Source organism: Jaculus jaculus, chromosome 11 (genome assembly GCF_020740685.1).
Source record: "Jaculus jaculus isolate mJacJac1 chromosome 11, mJacJac1.mat.Y.cur, whole genome shotgun sequence".
NCBI lineage: Eukaryota > Metazoa > Chordata > Mammalia > Rodentia > Dipodidae > Jaculus > Jaculus jaculus.
Genome location: NC_059112.1, coordinates 80,554,650 through 80,570,487, shown reverse-complemented (window position 1 = coordinate 80,570,487; position 15,838 = coordinate 80,554,650). Strand labels below are relative to the sequence as shown.

At 41.6% G+C, this 15,838-nt stretch overlaps 2 pseudogenes; one reads left to right on the top strand and one right to left on the bottom strand.

The window, feature by feature from the left end:
* Window positions 1–949: 949 nt before the first annotated feature.
* LOC123464420 lies at window positions 950–6,998 on the top strand (annotated as a pseudogene).
* Window positions 6,999–14,581: 7,583 nt separating this feature from the next.
* Window positions 14,582–15,325, bottom strand: LOC101617667 (annotated as a pseudogene).
* Window positions 15,326–15,838: the final 513 nt, after the last annotated feature.

Genomic DNA, 15,838 nt, shown 5'->3' with positions numbered 1-15,838 from the left:
AGAGATCTGTAAAAGAAGCATGTATTTGCCTAGATTGTTGGTGAGTACAGACCAACCCTCGTTATGTTTTTTTTTTCTCTTATGTGTTTAGCATAAGAACACTTATCAGTCTTGAAATATACTTTTTTTCCCCCATATGCTCCTAGGACCTAAAGTGTTATATTTTATTCTTGTTTAGAATTGTACTTTGGAGTTGTTGATCTCCTTCTCATACCTGTATCAACTGGGTAATTAGATGTTGACTGGTTCATTCTATTCCATATGCTATGAAACTTTATCTACTTGCTCAGTTAAATCTTAGTTTAAGCAACATACCATTGGTGCTAATACAAAGCCCAAAGAACCAACTTGATCATGTAGGAAAGAGTGGCTATTCAAGGATTCTGAAACAATTATTAGACTTTTTTTGTTGTTGTTGTTGTTTTGAGGTAGGGTCTCACGCTAGCCTAGGCTGACCTGGAATTCACTATAGAGTCTTAGGGTGGCCTCGAACTCATGGCAATCTTCCCACCTCTACCTCCCAAGTGCTGGGATTAAAGGCGTGAGCCACCACACCCAGCTTAGACTTTTTTTTGAGGCAGGATCTCAGTAGCCCATGCTGACCTAGAACTCAGAAGTCCTCCTACCTCTGCCTCCCCAGTGCTGGAATTAAAAGTGTGCACCACTATGTCCTGCCAACAATTACTAGACTTTGACAGTCATGTCAATCTCACAGCTATTAATTACCTAATCATCATCTCACTCAAGACAAAAATGAGCCGGGATAAATATATTTTTTGCTGTTTTGAAGAAAATTATTTTTATTTAGTCTTTAGGGACCTACATAAATATGCATATAAGAAGAAAATGTTGTTGGCAGACGACTGCAACCAAAGCCTGCCTTGCAAAGATCAGAGAACCGTGCTCAGCTGTTACACTTCACATTCTACCAGTGCTTCCTGTGAGCATCATGATGTCTGCTTCGCAGGCGAGGGAAGCCTGCAGTGAAGCTGGGCTATCAAAGCATAGCCCAGCATCTGAAGTGATTCCACCAAATGTTGCACTTCCTGTGCAGAACTGGTTGGGTCACTCACAAATGTCAAAGAACAAGTTAACCATTGAGCAAATTATTGGCCTGGCCCACATAGGACAGACGTTTCTACGTGTTCCACATTTTGCAGGGTTCAGTGAAAAGCTGAATGACTTTTATTTAGTCTATGTTCCAAGGTACTGGAAAGAAATGGGTTTCTGGTTCATAAAACTAAAGTCTGTCTTGAAGATAATATGAATACTACTAAGTTAGTTAAATAGCATTAAAGTATTATGGAATAAAATCTTAGAAATGCTTAAAACTGAGAATTCCAAGACCAAGATGAGCCAGACAGAAGCAGTAGGATTGATTTATAGATACAGAAGTCTACGTCATTGCCATCCTGTAAATATCATCTCATGGATTGTGTACCACAGAGTGTAAGCAGACATCTGTGCACTTAAGAAAAGGACAGACAGCAGAGACCTGTGCTTGGGAATCATTTGCATAAATTTCTCCAGACCAGTGGGTGGCCATGGTGGCACACGCCTTTAATCCCAGCCATCAGGAGGTAGAAGTAGGAAGATCTTTGTGAGTTTGAAACCATCCTGAGACTACATAGTGAATTTCAGGTCAGCTTGGGCTAGAGTGAGACTCTACTTTAAAGAAAACAAAAAATAGCCCAGTGTGGTGGTGCATGCCTTTAATCCTAGCACTTTGGAGGCAGAGGTAGGAGAATCACCAGGAGTTCAAGGCCACTCTGAGACTACATAGTGAATTCCAGGTCAGCCTGGGCTGTAGTGAGACCATGCCTCGAAATGAACAAACAAACAAACTTCTGCAGACCTTAGAGCTTTGGAGCTGTAAGTGTCAGACTGCCTGAGATGACACCAGAGAAACATTGAACAATTTAGAAGGAAAAATGGGTATGTTACTGTTACGGAAACACATGGTGACATACTCTCTATTTAGAATGAGGAGATCTAAGGGCTTTGGAGTAAAGAGACAAGGAGTGGAGGAAGGGTGAAACTGTCAAGTTGGTCATTAGGATGGGGTAAAATACTCCTCCACAGAGTGAGGTTGGTGAGTCTTCTGATAAACATTATAGGGCAAAGCTCTTTGGGAAGTTTGCTTGCTTGGGAAGAGAAAAGAGAATGCAAAATCCTAATTTAGGAGACGTGCAGGATATGTTCCTCAGAAGGATGTGGCTGCAAAAACAGGTGCCAGGAACCAAAAGATGAACACCTTCTGGGTGAGTTCCTGGGGTTGTGATTAGACAGGTGAATCCTAAGCACCTTCTCTTGCTTACTGACATACAATCAAAAGATTCCCTCTTAACCTACGAGACAAGGTCAAGTCCAGAATGGACTCTGGGTGAGGGCAAGTCTGTATGATATTGGTGGTTAGAATCAGTTTAAGAAACTGATGTCTTTGGGTGGTAGGTAGCTCTGCTGTTGCTGTGGGTGACAGAAGCAAACAGTAATTGGCCAGGTTCACATCTCCCTTGCTTTCCTTCCACTGGTTCTCTTTTTTCTTTGACAGCTCTCTCTCCTGGGTACTATTGATCAGGTTACCCATGGGTTTGGGGACATTGGCTCTGAGGAATGTAGTTTCCAGGTAGCTTTGGAGGCCTTTGTCCCTGACCCAGATGCCTGAGTTCTCAGTCCATAGCCCTCAGGGTCACACATCTGATACCCCATGAAGAGTACACTCTATAAAAACAATCAATTGCCGGGACCCCTGATGGCTATGAGCACCCTGCACTCCAAATCAAGAGTGGCCACAGTGAGCTGCTAATGCCAGGGAGGGAGATACTCTCTTGTGCTTCCCAAGGTAAGCTTTTCAAAAGGAGAGATTAAAAGATATACAGTTAAGAAGTAGGGATTTTAGCTTCTCATGACAACTGGTTTATCACCTTTTCTGTAAATTTCTCAGCCTCTCTGAAGTGAAATAGATTATTTCTCTATATAGGAGTGCAACTGTAAAAAAAAATGTGCACAGAAACCTAGCTAATTTCCAAATGGAGCACTGAAAGGTATCTGAAATTACTAACTATATTTTACGATTCAGTAAACAACTAAGAATATTGAGGAGAGACCAAGGGAGTAGTTGGACAAAGGATTTGAGCATGTGGTATTCTTTCTTCTCACACACACACACAAGCCCCTGCCCCTATTTCTGTCAGTAATAAATGCTCTAATCAATGAATCTGCTGGACTATAAGCTCTCTGAAGATAGGGTCTGCAGTATTCATTTCTGCCCTCCAGTACTGAAGCTGGCACATGGATTCTCAGATAATATACACAAGACAGAAGTGATGGCTTCTTGGTTAGTTTGGAGAATCAGCAAGGCACTGAAAAGAGACTTGATACAATGCATGTGCTTAAAAGGGAGGATCTGGGTAGCAACAACAGTCATTTTAGTAAACACTTTTGTGTGTATGTATGTGCTGGCAATTAATCCCAGGGCCGTGAACATTTTAGGGACATGTTCTATCACTGAGCTACATTCCTAGACCAAAAATCTTAATTTTTTAAGCTTTTATTTATTAGAGAGAGAGAGAGAGAGAGAGAGAGAGGGAGGGAGGGAGGGAGAAAATGGGCATACCAGGACCTCCAGCCACTGCAAATGAACTCCAGACACATGCACCACCTTGCACATCTGGCTTACATTGGTACTGGGGAATCAAACCTGAGTCCTTAGCCTTCATAGGCAAGCACCTTACCCACTAAGCATTCTCTTTAGCCCAAAAAGCTTAATTTTATGATCATTAAAAAATTGACAATAGCTGGGGTGTGGTGCATGATTTTAGTCCCTACACTTGGGAGGCACAAGTAGGAGGATCACTGTGAGTTCTAGGCCAGCCTGAGATTATACAGTAAATTCCAGGTCAGCCTAGGCTAGAGTGAGGCCCTACCTCAAAAACAAAAAATAAGATACACACACACACACACACACACACGCGCGCGCGCGCGCACGCGCACGCACATTGACATTAATTATTTTTCCCAAATAGTCTGAAAACAACTGGAAATTATATAATTTGTCTCCTGACTTCCCACCAAAGACAAAGGTCTATATATCTACTGAGACAGTAATAAGATTTTTAAAAATAAAATGGGTGGGGGGCGATGTTGGAGAGATGGCTTAGAAGTTAAGGTGCTTGCCTCTGAAGCCTAAGGACCCAGGTTTGATTCCCTAAGACCCACATAAGCCAAATGCACAAGCTGGTGCATATGTGTGGTGTTTGCTTGCAGTGGCTAGAGGCCCTGGTATGCCCATTCTATGTCTCTGTCTCTCTCTCAAATAAACAAATAAAATAAAAATAAGTGGTGTTTGATGCCCTGGGTTTCATTTTGTTTGATGAAATGGCTTCTGGCTGTGGCTGTGTTACCCCATTCCTTGCATCTCCGCTGCTGCCATGTCCAGAGGGGACTTAACCCCCAACTTCAAGGCCAATGCCATTGAGCTGGTTTGAATGCAAATGCATGTTTCCCATAGACTCAGGTATTTTTGATTAAACTTCCTAGTTAAGACTCCAGCAAGCAGATCACTGCTGGAGAAGGCATGTCACCAGGGGCAGATCTTGAGTCCAGCCCTTTGTGGTGTGTGGGGAGCCAGCTTTGAGCTCTGGCTGCTTGTGCTTGCTGGCTGTTTGTGGTGTCTCTCTGCTACTGATGTGTGGAAGTGAGCCAGCTTCTTCCACCACGATGAAGCTTCCCCTGGGGTCTGTAAGCCTGAAAGAAATCCCTGCCTCCCAAAGGCTTCTTCTGGTCAGGTGTTTGTCCCAGCCATGAGGAGGTAACTGCAACAACCACCACTGGCCTCATCAATGACTTTCTGCAAGACTCATGGGGTATTTTCTTCTCTCACCCATGCAACTTCACCATGGTGTGCACCACAGAGCTTGGCAGAGCTGCAAGCTGGCATCAGAGTTTGCTGAGAGGAATATTAAGTTGATTGCCCTTGCAACAAATAGTATTGAAGACCATTTTGCTTGGAGCTGGGATCTCAACAATGGTGATGAACCCACAGAAAATTTACCTTTTCTCATCATTGATTGTAAGAGCTGAAACCTTGCCATCCACTTGGGCATGCTGGACTCTGTGAGAAGGATGAAGGGGGCATGCCCATGACTGCTGGTGTGGTGTATGTTTTTGGCCCCAGTAAGAAACTGAAGCTGCTCTCTTGGTGTGACTCTCAGTGTGTGTGTGTGTGTGTGTGTGTGTGTGTGTGTGTGTGTGTGTGTGTGTGTATGTGTTCTCTCTGGATTCCCTCACATCTCTACTTGGTGACATATGAATCTGGTTTCTATCCTACCACTGGATGGGGATGGGAGAGCAGTTTTTCTTGATCTGAACTTTTCTGCTTGCCTCTGTTTTATATTTTGAAATAATTCCCCACTATGATTACTTGTTTGATTTTCTTCTGGGCTCCAGATCTACCATGTGTGTATTTCCCTTACACTCCAGATCTACGACATGGGTGCCCTCACCAACTCGAGGCTTGGTACCTATGTAATTTCTTTTTTTTTTAATTATTTTTTAAAAAATTATTTATTTATTTATTTGAGAGCGACAGACACAGAGAGAAAGACAGATAGAGGGAGAGAGAGAGAATGGGTGCGCCAGGGCTTCCAGCCTCTGCAAACGAACTCCAGATGCGTGCGCCCCCTTGTGCATCTGGCTAACATGGAACCTGGGGAACCAAGCCTCGAACTGGGGTCCTTAGGCTTCACAGGCAAGCACTTAACTGCTAAGCCATCTCTCCAGCCCCCTATGTAATTTCTTTAAACTGGGGGTAACCAATAGTGTAATTCTCTTCATTACTCTTTTCTCCTTTGAATGTCCTGGCCTCTACTTTAGTATTTTCTCTTTGCTATTCTTCCTTAAGTCACCATTATTTATTCTTTTAGTTTTCTTCCATGGGGAAAAGCACACGGCAGAGGTCATGCAGGTTCCTCCTAAGAACACCTGTGCAAGCTTCTAACTCTCCACGTGTTTGCAGCTCTACCCTAACCTCTCTGCAGAGGCCTCACTTTTTCTCACCTCCCATGCATTTGGTTTACTCTAATCTCTCTTTTTAAAATTTTTAATTAAAAAAATTTCTAATCTCTCTTTAAAGGCCTCAGTTTCTCGTAAATCCAAGTCTCCCTTAAAAAAATTCCACAATTTGTGATGTTAACTTAACCAATTTTTTTTTTAAAGCAAGATATTGAAGCCATCTATCCTCTACCCAGCTACCACTGGCAGCATCTATTTAAAAGAAAAAAAAGCCGGGCGTGGTGGTGCACGCCTTTAATCCCAGCACTGGGGAGGCAGAGGTAGGAGGATTGTTGTGAGTTTGAGGCCGCCCTGAGACTACATAGTGAATTCCAGGCCAGCCTGGACTAGTGAAAGACACTACCTTGAAAAATCAAAAAGAAAAAATATATTTTTGAGAGAGAGAGAGAGAGAGAGAGAGAGAGAGAATGGATGTGCCAGGACTTTCAGCCTGCTGTGAATGAACTCCAGTCACATGTGCCCTCTTGTGGCGCATGTGTGACATTGCGTGCTTGCATCACTGTGCATCTAGCTATGTGGGACCAAGAGATTTGAACATGAGTTCTTAGGCTTTGCAGGCAACTGCCTTAACCACTGAGAAATCTCTCCAGCCCCACTGGCAGGATCTGTAATGAGAATCTCAGAATAATTATCTCTCTCCAGCTAAAAGCAAGGGGAGGGGCAGAGTTGCTGCCCTAGTCGATTAGAAGGATGGAGACAGCATGCTGGTCTTCCCAACCATCCCTGAGGAGAAAGCCAAACAACTCTTCTCCTCAGGAGTCTTCACTGAAGAACTCCCTCTGGCAAGAAACTCCTCTGCTATCCTCCCAACCTGTCCTTCCAGTAGCTGGGACTGCAGCAGTTTGCTGGGCACTGGGAACCTGAAGATGCCAGCTGCCAGTCATTGTGTAGAAGCACCATGGTGTGATCACGGCCAAGGTCATTAGGTCGCTATACTATTGGCTTATTAAGTGGAAACAGTACCAAAGCTTTCTTGATATTCTTTTTTTTTTAATATTTTTTTGTTCATTTATTTATTTATTTATTTATTTGACAGCAACAGACACAGAGAGAAAGACAGAGGAAGAGGGAGAGAATGGGCGCGCCAGGGCTTCCAGCCTCTGCAAACGAACTCCAGACGTGTGCGCCCCCTTGTGCATCTGGCTAACGTGGGACCTGGGGAACCGAGCCTCAAACCGGGGTCCTTAGGCTTCACAGGCAAGCACTTAACCGCTAAGCCATCTCTCCAGCCCTTTCTTGATATTCTTTACCCTGTGCCTTTGCCAGCATTCTATTTTTCCATCACACAATCTCAGCCTTCAGGTTCTTTGAAGAGATTCTATATTTGAGTCTCAAATCTTGTTGGTTCTCGTTTTAAAATTGTTTTGGTTTTTTTGAGATAGGGTCTCTCTCTAGCCTGCCTGACCTGGAATTCACTATGTAATCTCAGGGTGGCCTGGAACTCACAGTGACCCACCTACCTCTGCCTCCCGAGTGCTGGGATTAAAGGCATGTGCCACCACATCTGGCTCTTGTTGGGTCTCTGAAGGGTTTGTGAATAACAAGAGTAGTGTCAGTTGATGGTTGAAGAAGGTTGCTTCTGTCCATCATAACACAGTCACCAATTTTTGTATCCCTCTGTATTGAATTTTTTATTACCATTTTGGAGAGCAATAGAGTAGGGGAGGAGTCTTTAAATATTTTGCAATAAGAAACTGTGATAGCTGGGTGTGGTGGTGCATGCCTTTAATCCCAGCCCTGAGGAGGCAGAGATAGGAGCACTGTTGTGAGTTTGAGGCCAACCTGAGACTACATAGTGAATTCCAGATCAGACTGGGCTAAAGTGTGACCCTGCCTTGAAAAACCAAAAAGAAAAAATTGTGATACCTCCCTTCCTTCCTCCCTCCTTTCCTTCCTTCCTTCCTTCTTTTTTTTCCTTCCTTCCTTTTTTTTTCTTTCTTCCCTTCTCTTTATTTATTTTTTTTCAAGATAGGGTCGCATTCTAGCCCAGACTGACCTGGAATTCACTATGCAGTCTCAGGCCGGCCTAGAACTTACAATGATCTTCCTGACTCTGCTTCCCGTGTGCTGGGATTAAAGGCACATGCCACCATACCAGGCAAAAAAAATAAAAATAAAATAAATAAAATAAAAACCTGTGATACAGTTCTGTCAAAATAAGCCTGAAGAAAAAATGTTCTCTCCTTGTCAAGGAGGGAGGGACACCCAAATGTATAAGACTGTATATGCACCTCACAGTATTACCATATATTCGTCTGCTTTCTGATAATGTGTGCATAAAGGGTACAACTTGAGAGGAGGGATAATGGAGAATGTTTCATTATTAATTGTCCTTGCAGAAAATTGCTATTTTCTGAGTTTTTGTGTGTGTATATGTGTGTGTGTGTGTTTTTATCAGCAAATAAATTCCTTTGTTAAAACTAGAAAAAACTTTCTTAGCATTATAAAGCAGCCATTTAATTAAATGTAATTACTTTAGTAAATTTAAAAAAAAATTACTTATTTATTTGAGAGAGAGTATGGGCATGCCAGAGCTTTCAGAGGAAAGTCAGAAGCAAAGAGGAAAAGGTGGTCAGGAAAACAGATGAGAAAATCAGTCGTACAAATGAAATTATAGCAGAAAACTACCCAGATTTAGAGAAAGAAATGAATACAAATACAAATACAAAAACAAAAGGCAAGCTTGTTATTCACGCCTTTAATCTCAGAATTTGGGAGGCTGAGGTAAAGGGGTCATTGTGAGTTTAAGGCTAGCTGGGGCTATAGAGTGAGTTCCAGGTCAGCCTGGGATAGCGTGAGACCCTACCTCGAAAACAGTAACTGCAAAACACAAAAAACACTTAGAATCCAAGCAGGCATGAGCAAAGAAGAGCCTCACCAAGACAGTCCAGATGTAAAAGACACAAAGAAAATAAACAATACAAGAAGCTGTAAGAGAAGCTGGACATGGTGGCAGATGGCTGTAATCCCAGCACTTGGGAGGTAGAGGCAAGAGGATAAGGAGTTGAACATCATCTTCAGCTGTGTAGTGAGTTCAAGGTCAGCCTGGGCTATATAAGACTTCATCTTAAAACCAAAGCAAAACAAAATTTAAAAAGGTATAAAGGGGGGAGGGGGGCTGGAGATATTGCTCAGTGGTTAAAGGCACTTGCTTGAAAAGCCTGAATGTATGGGTTCAATTCCCCAGGACACATGTAAAGCCAGATGCACAAAGGAGCACATGTGTTTGGAGTTCATCCGCATGAGCACTAGGTCCTGGTGTGCTCATTCTCATTCCCTTTCTCTGCAAATAAAAAAAAAATTATAAGAAAAAAAGCTACATGGGAAAAACACCAACTTACTACAAAGGCAAACACATTAGAGTAACATTAGCTCTTTTGTCATTGGCTCTGAAAGTCAGAGAAATCACAGAATGATGTATTTCAAGTCCTAAAAGTAAGCAGCTACATTCCAAGATGATGTATCCAGCAAAGCTATCTTTTAAAATTGAGGGTGATGGGCTGGGGAGATGGTTCTGTTGTCCAAATTGAGAGAGAAATAAGCATTTCAGGAGAAGCACAAACCAGGGCCAGTCATGACCACCAAGGCAGCATAGCAGAAGCTGCTCACCTCTACACAGTGTGGGAAGAAAACCAGTTTCAACCAGAAACGCACAGGAAAGAAGGGATTTCACAAGAGGAATTGGTGAGTAAAGAAGAGAGAGAGTAAGGAATGGATCATGTTCAACACAGTAAACCAGCAAATTCCTGGTACCAATAGAGGAGAAAGAAAAGAACAAACCAGAGAAACAACCCCTACAATTTCAGGTTTAAGGCTGGGGAGATGGCTCAGTGGTTAAAGGCATTTGCTTGCAAAGCTTGACAGCCAGGCTTCAATTCCCTATTTACATTTACTTAAGTAAAGCCAGGAACAAAAACTAGTGAATGTACCTGGAGTTTGTAGCATCAAGAGCTCCTGGGGCTCCCATACTTTCTTCTGCTCTCTCTCAAGTAAATAATTTTTTTTTTTTTAAAATTTGAGGTTTAGGACTTGAGAGATGGCTTAGTGGTTAAGGTGTTTGCCTGTGAAGCCTAAGGACCCAGGTTTGATTTCCCAGTACCACGTAAACCAGATGCACAAGGTGGCACATACATCTGGAGTTTGTTTTCAGTGGCTGGTGGCCCTGGTTCATCCATTCCTCCCTTCTCCCCTCATAAATAAATAAAAAATAATTAGAGGTTTAGACTTCTGGTTAAGATGTTGGCATAAAAGCCACGCCAAAGCAGCTAAAGCATGGGGAGAAATAATTAGTAAAAACACCACAATACACTTTTCTACCAAAAAGTGAAGTGTATAAGGAGTTATCAACCACAGCAGAGAAACAGGAGAGACTCAGAACTTCTAGCAAGCAGGCAACCAGCCAGAATTGGCCCCTACCATGGCACCAGTCCGGTCCTGGTCTTTGGGAAGAGCTACACGAGCAGAACCCAGGTGGGGAGGGGGCTCTCCACTTACACCAGCCTTCTTGTAAAGTCAAAAACCTGAAGGAGAAGACAGCAGGGACCAGCTGAGCAGCTCACGAGGGAGAGGGTCATAGGGACCATGTCCACAGCTCTGGTACAACTTCAGATGCCTTCTCCAGCCCCCCTCCCACAACTGCCAGTGTAAGCAACCACTGGAGACCTGGGGAAGGGAGATCAGCCACCTAGCAGCCAGCACAGGTGATCAGAACAGCAAACCCACCGACCCAGCCAGCCTTGCTGAGCCCACAGGTCAGCGTCTGAGTTCGATTTCAGTGGCTGAAGCTCTGGGGTGCTAATTCTCTCTCTGTCTCTGTCTCTCTAAAAAAGTAAATAAACAAATAAAAATTAAATTAAAAAAATTATAAATCTGGCTGGAGAGATGACTTAGTGGTTAAGGTGCTTGCCTGCAAAGTCTTAGGACCCAGGTTCTATTCCCAGTACCCAAGTAAGCCATATGCACAAGGTGGCACAGGCATCTGGAGTACATTTGCAATGGCTGGAGGCACTGGTGTGCCCATTCTCTCTTTCTATCTGCCTCCTTTTCTTTCTGTCTCTCAAATAAATAAAATATTTAAAAAATTGAAAAAATAAATCAATCAGAAATTACCCCTGTGAGACTGATTTAGATGACATGCCTGACAAAGATTTCAGAAGAATGATTACAATTATGCTCAAAGAAATCAAAGGAATCAAAGAGAAAACAAAGTCCTGAAGGAGAACACAGGAAACCAACTTAATGAAATAAGGAGGTCAATACAAGACATGAAAAGAAAATAGAAAGACTGAAGAAAAACCAGTCAGAAATACTAGAAATAAAAAACACAGTAAGTCAAATAAAAAACTCTGTAGAACATCTCACTAATAAAATGGATGAAGGAGAGAACACAATATCTAAACTAGACAATCAGGTAGCAGACATAATACAGTCCAACAAAGAGAAATACAAACCAATTGGAAGGTATAAATGGGAATTTTAAGACATTTGGGAAACTACTAAAATGTCAAATATAAGAATTTAGGGGGCTGGAGAGATGGCTTAGCGGTTAAGTGCTTGCCTGTGAAGCCTAAGGACCCCAGTTCGAGGCTCGACTCCCCAGGACCCATGTAAGCTAGATGCACAATGTTCATGCATCTGGAGTTCATTGGCAGTGGCTCGTGGCCTGGCATGCCCATTCTATCTGCCTCTTCATTGCTCTCAAATAAATAAATAAAAATAAACAAAAAAAAATTTAAAAAAAAAAAGAATTTAGGGTATAGTAGAAGGAGAAAATTTTTACTCCAAAGGCATTGTAGATATTTTCAACAAAATCATAGAAGAAAATTTCCTCCCAATAGATGCCAATACATATACAGGAAGCCTTTAGAATGCTAAACAGACAAAATCAGGAAAGAACCTCTCACTTCCATATTATAATTAAACTACAAAACACACAAACCAAAGAAAATATATTGAAAGCAGTTATAGAGAAGCATCAAGTCACTTATAAAGGCAAGCCCACCAGGATAACAGCAGACACTCAACACAAACTGTAAAAGCTAGAAAGGCTTGGAGTGATATATTCCAAGCTCTTAAATATAACAACTGCCAACCAAAATTATTCCAAGTTCTGAAAGATAACAACTGTCAACCAAGATTACATTATCTAGCAAAGCTATCCACCCAAATTGATGGGAAGTAAGAAGGTTCCTCAACAAAAACAGGCTAAAGGAATATATGACCACTAAGCCAGCTCTACAGAAAATACTTGAAGGGATCCTTCACACTGAAGAAAAAGGAAAGCACACACATGAAACAGGAAAAAAATAAACTATAGTCAAATAATAGTTAATACAATAGAATAAAGGGCAAACAGAAAGCATTACCAAAGAACAAGAATGGCAAGAATAAATACATACCTTTCAATAATAACTTTTTTATGAGAGAGAGAGAGAGATTGAGAGAGAGAGAGAGAGAGAGAGAGAGAATTGGCATACCAGGGCCTCAAACACTGCAACTGAGCTTCAGATGCTTGCACCACCTAGTGGACATGTGCAGCCATCTCTACAGCCCAATAACAACTCTTAGTGTCAGTGGTCTCAATGCCCCCACCAAAAGACACAGGCTTGCAGACTGGATCAAAAAGCAGGATTCTGGGCTGGAGAGATGGCTTAGCGGTTAAGGCACATGTTTGTGAAGCCTGAAGACCCAGGTTTGATTCTTCAGGTCCCACGTAAGCCAGATGCACATGGTGGCACATGAGTCTGGAGTTCATTTGCGGTGGCTAGAGGCTCTGGAGCACCTATTCTCTCTCTCTCTTTCTCTCTCCCTCTCTCTGTCTCTAATACATAAAAAAATAGATAAATCTTAAAAAATAGGATCCTTTTGTTTGTTGCCTTAAAGAAACTCACCTTTCCATAAAAGAAAAACACTAGCTTAAGGTGAAAGGATGGAAAATGGTATTTCAAGTAAATGGGCCTAGAAAACAAGCAGGTGTTGCTATCCTAATATATAACAGGATAGACTCTGAACCAACTTTAGTTAGAAAAGATAAAGAAGGTCATTTTATCTTGGTTTAAGGAACAACTCAACAGAAAGACATTATAATTTTAAACATGTATGCACCTAACATGGGTGCTCCTAATCTCATTAAACAAACAGTATTAAACTTAAGGTCACAGATAACACCAAGCACAATTGTAGTGGGTGATTTCAATACCCCACTCTCATCAATTGACAGGTCATTCAGGCAAATAAAATAAAATAAAATAAAATAAACAGAGAGACATCTGGACTAAATGATGTCATAGAACAAATGGACCTAACAGATATCTGCAGAACATTCCATCCAAATATGTAGAATACACATTCTTCTCAGCACCACATGGAATATTCTCTAAAATAAGCCATATATTAGGTCACAAAGCAAATCTTAACAAATACATGAAAACTGAAATAATTCCTGTACCCTACCTGATTACAACACTATTAAACCACGAATCAACAATAAGAACAACTATAGAACAGACACAAAATCATGGAAACTAAACAGTGCACTACTGATTGATGAATGGGTCATTGAAGAAATAAAAAAACTCATAGAATCAAATGATAATGATAATAAGGCATACCAAAGGCACAATGAAGGCAGGCCTAAGAGGGATTTTTTTTTGCCAATACATAGAAGTATTAAATATTTTAATTTCTGAATATCTTCATAGATACATCAGTATTTTCAGGCTATGAAATGCAAAAGTAACATTTACTTCAATATAATTAATACCTAAATTTAGTTAGTTTTAACAATTTGTAATAAATAAAATACTTATAATCAAAATGGCATGCATATAACAAATTGGTCTTCTCTGGAAAGAAATGTTCCCAAATATTTGAAATCACAAAACACCTTTTTTTTTTCTTTTGTTTTTTTCGAGGTAAGGTCTCACTGTAGTTCAGGCTGACCTATTCCAATTCACTATGTAGTCTCAGGGTGGCTTTGAACTCCTGGTGATCCTCCTACTTCTGCCTCCTGAGTGCTGGGATTAAAGGCGTGCACCACCATGCCTGGCTCATAAAACACCTATTTACAAATCATAATTAAGGTGAATGCAGAGCTGTGTATTCACTCTGTATACTTCTTAAGTCTTGATAAACAAAACACCAAGAAAGAGCCCCTAAACAATCTATAAGGTAAGTACAAAACTATAAAATGATTGTCAAAGGTGTTATAAATAAAAATGCAGTATGAAATAAATACAAAAACAGGTGATCTTATAAATTCAGTAACAAATTATATAAATGAGAAAAAAGCTCAGAAAATTGGACCTGCTATGGAAACTATTTTAATAACTTGCCATTACCAGCTGTCCTTTCTTGAGAAACAAGCTTTATCTTCAGCTGCATTGCACATACTCTTTTCACCTAGTAAATAATGAATGGTGGCTGTGATTCACAGCAAACTGAACTGAGTAAAGGTTCCATGGAGATCTGCTGTACACAGGAAGAGAGATGACTTTTATTAGCTACTTATTCAACAGCCATTGGAGCAATATGTAGGTATTTTGGGTTTGATAATGATAAGGCTTCCACTCCCGTCATGCTGCTCCAGCTTTTGTAATGCACTGGTGATCGGCTCTTTGAATTTCTTGTCCATTAGCCTCTTGGAAAGACTTGTAAGTAGATGCTTCAAGTGGTCATTCAGATCAGGACCAACAACCAAACTTAACTGTACCAGTGCACCAAGTCCTCTTTCAAACACATCATCATCTGGATGGACCAGCACAGCCTTTAGCACAGGGATCAGTCTTGGTAGCAAAGGTACAGCTTTTTCACAAGCACCTCTGACTAAAAGTAATTCTCTAAAGCCTTCCTTGGACACAAAGGTATAAGGGTGCTTTGTCTCTCTCAGACCCTCAGCTAAAGTGACATGAAGAGGATCAAATGGGAGAGTTTCGGGAGGGCGTTCCCACTGCAGGCTGTGTCTTACTGATCCATGTACCAGTCACAAGGACTGCCTCCTTTAGAGAAAATAGCTGCAAATGCAGAAGAGGCTCTCGATTGTTCCCCCAAGGGGTTAGTTGCTTTTGGATTGAGTTTATCACTGGGTTGAGGATGGAGTCTCCTCGCAGCCTCGGGAGAACTGGCGGAAGATGAGGATTTTACCGGCTGAGTGGTACTTCTTGGCTGCGCGTGGGCACAGGAAGATGTCCTATCAGCAGTTTCCTGTTGCTTTGTTTCTCCAATGTGCACATCCAGGACACTCAGACTTCTGCATCACTTCCCTTTCACCCCCAGCTGGCATTGGTTCACTTCTCCCTCTCAGATCCTTTCTTGTTTGTTCAACGAAATTGTATGAAAGCTTGCATCTCCAGCAGAAAATGTATACATATTCCAGCTCATCTAGCCAACTTGCAGGCCCAACTCCATTCCCTACTTCCATGTCACTGTTCCTGGTCTTCCTGTTTCCTCAAAAAAAAAATCTGTTGTCTACCCTGCTTTGTACTATATGTACTTGCATGGCACTCATGATTCTTCCACGAATACACTTCCCAGTTTATGTGTTTCATAGAAAGTCAGTATGAAGTGTATGAGTGCATGACTGCACTCAATTCCATTATATAATCTTTCTATAAGGCACACAAGTCAAATACTCTTCCACTACCAAAATGACAGCTATTCAAATGTGTGGGCATTGATTCGACTCTTTAGGCTTCTCTTCTTTGGGATCAACACTGGTACATTCTTACAGGACTCCTCCCAGGAGATGACTTCTGTTCATCTACTTTCC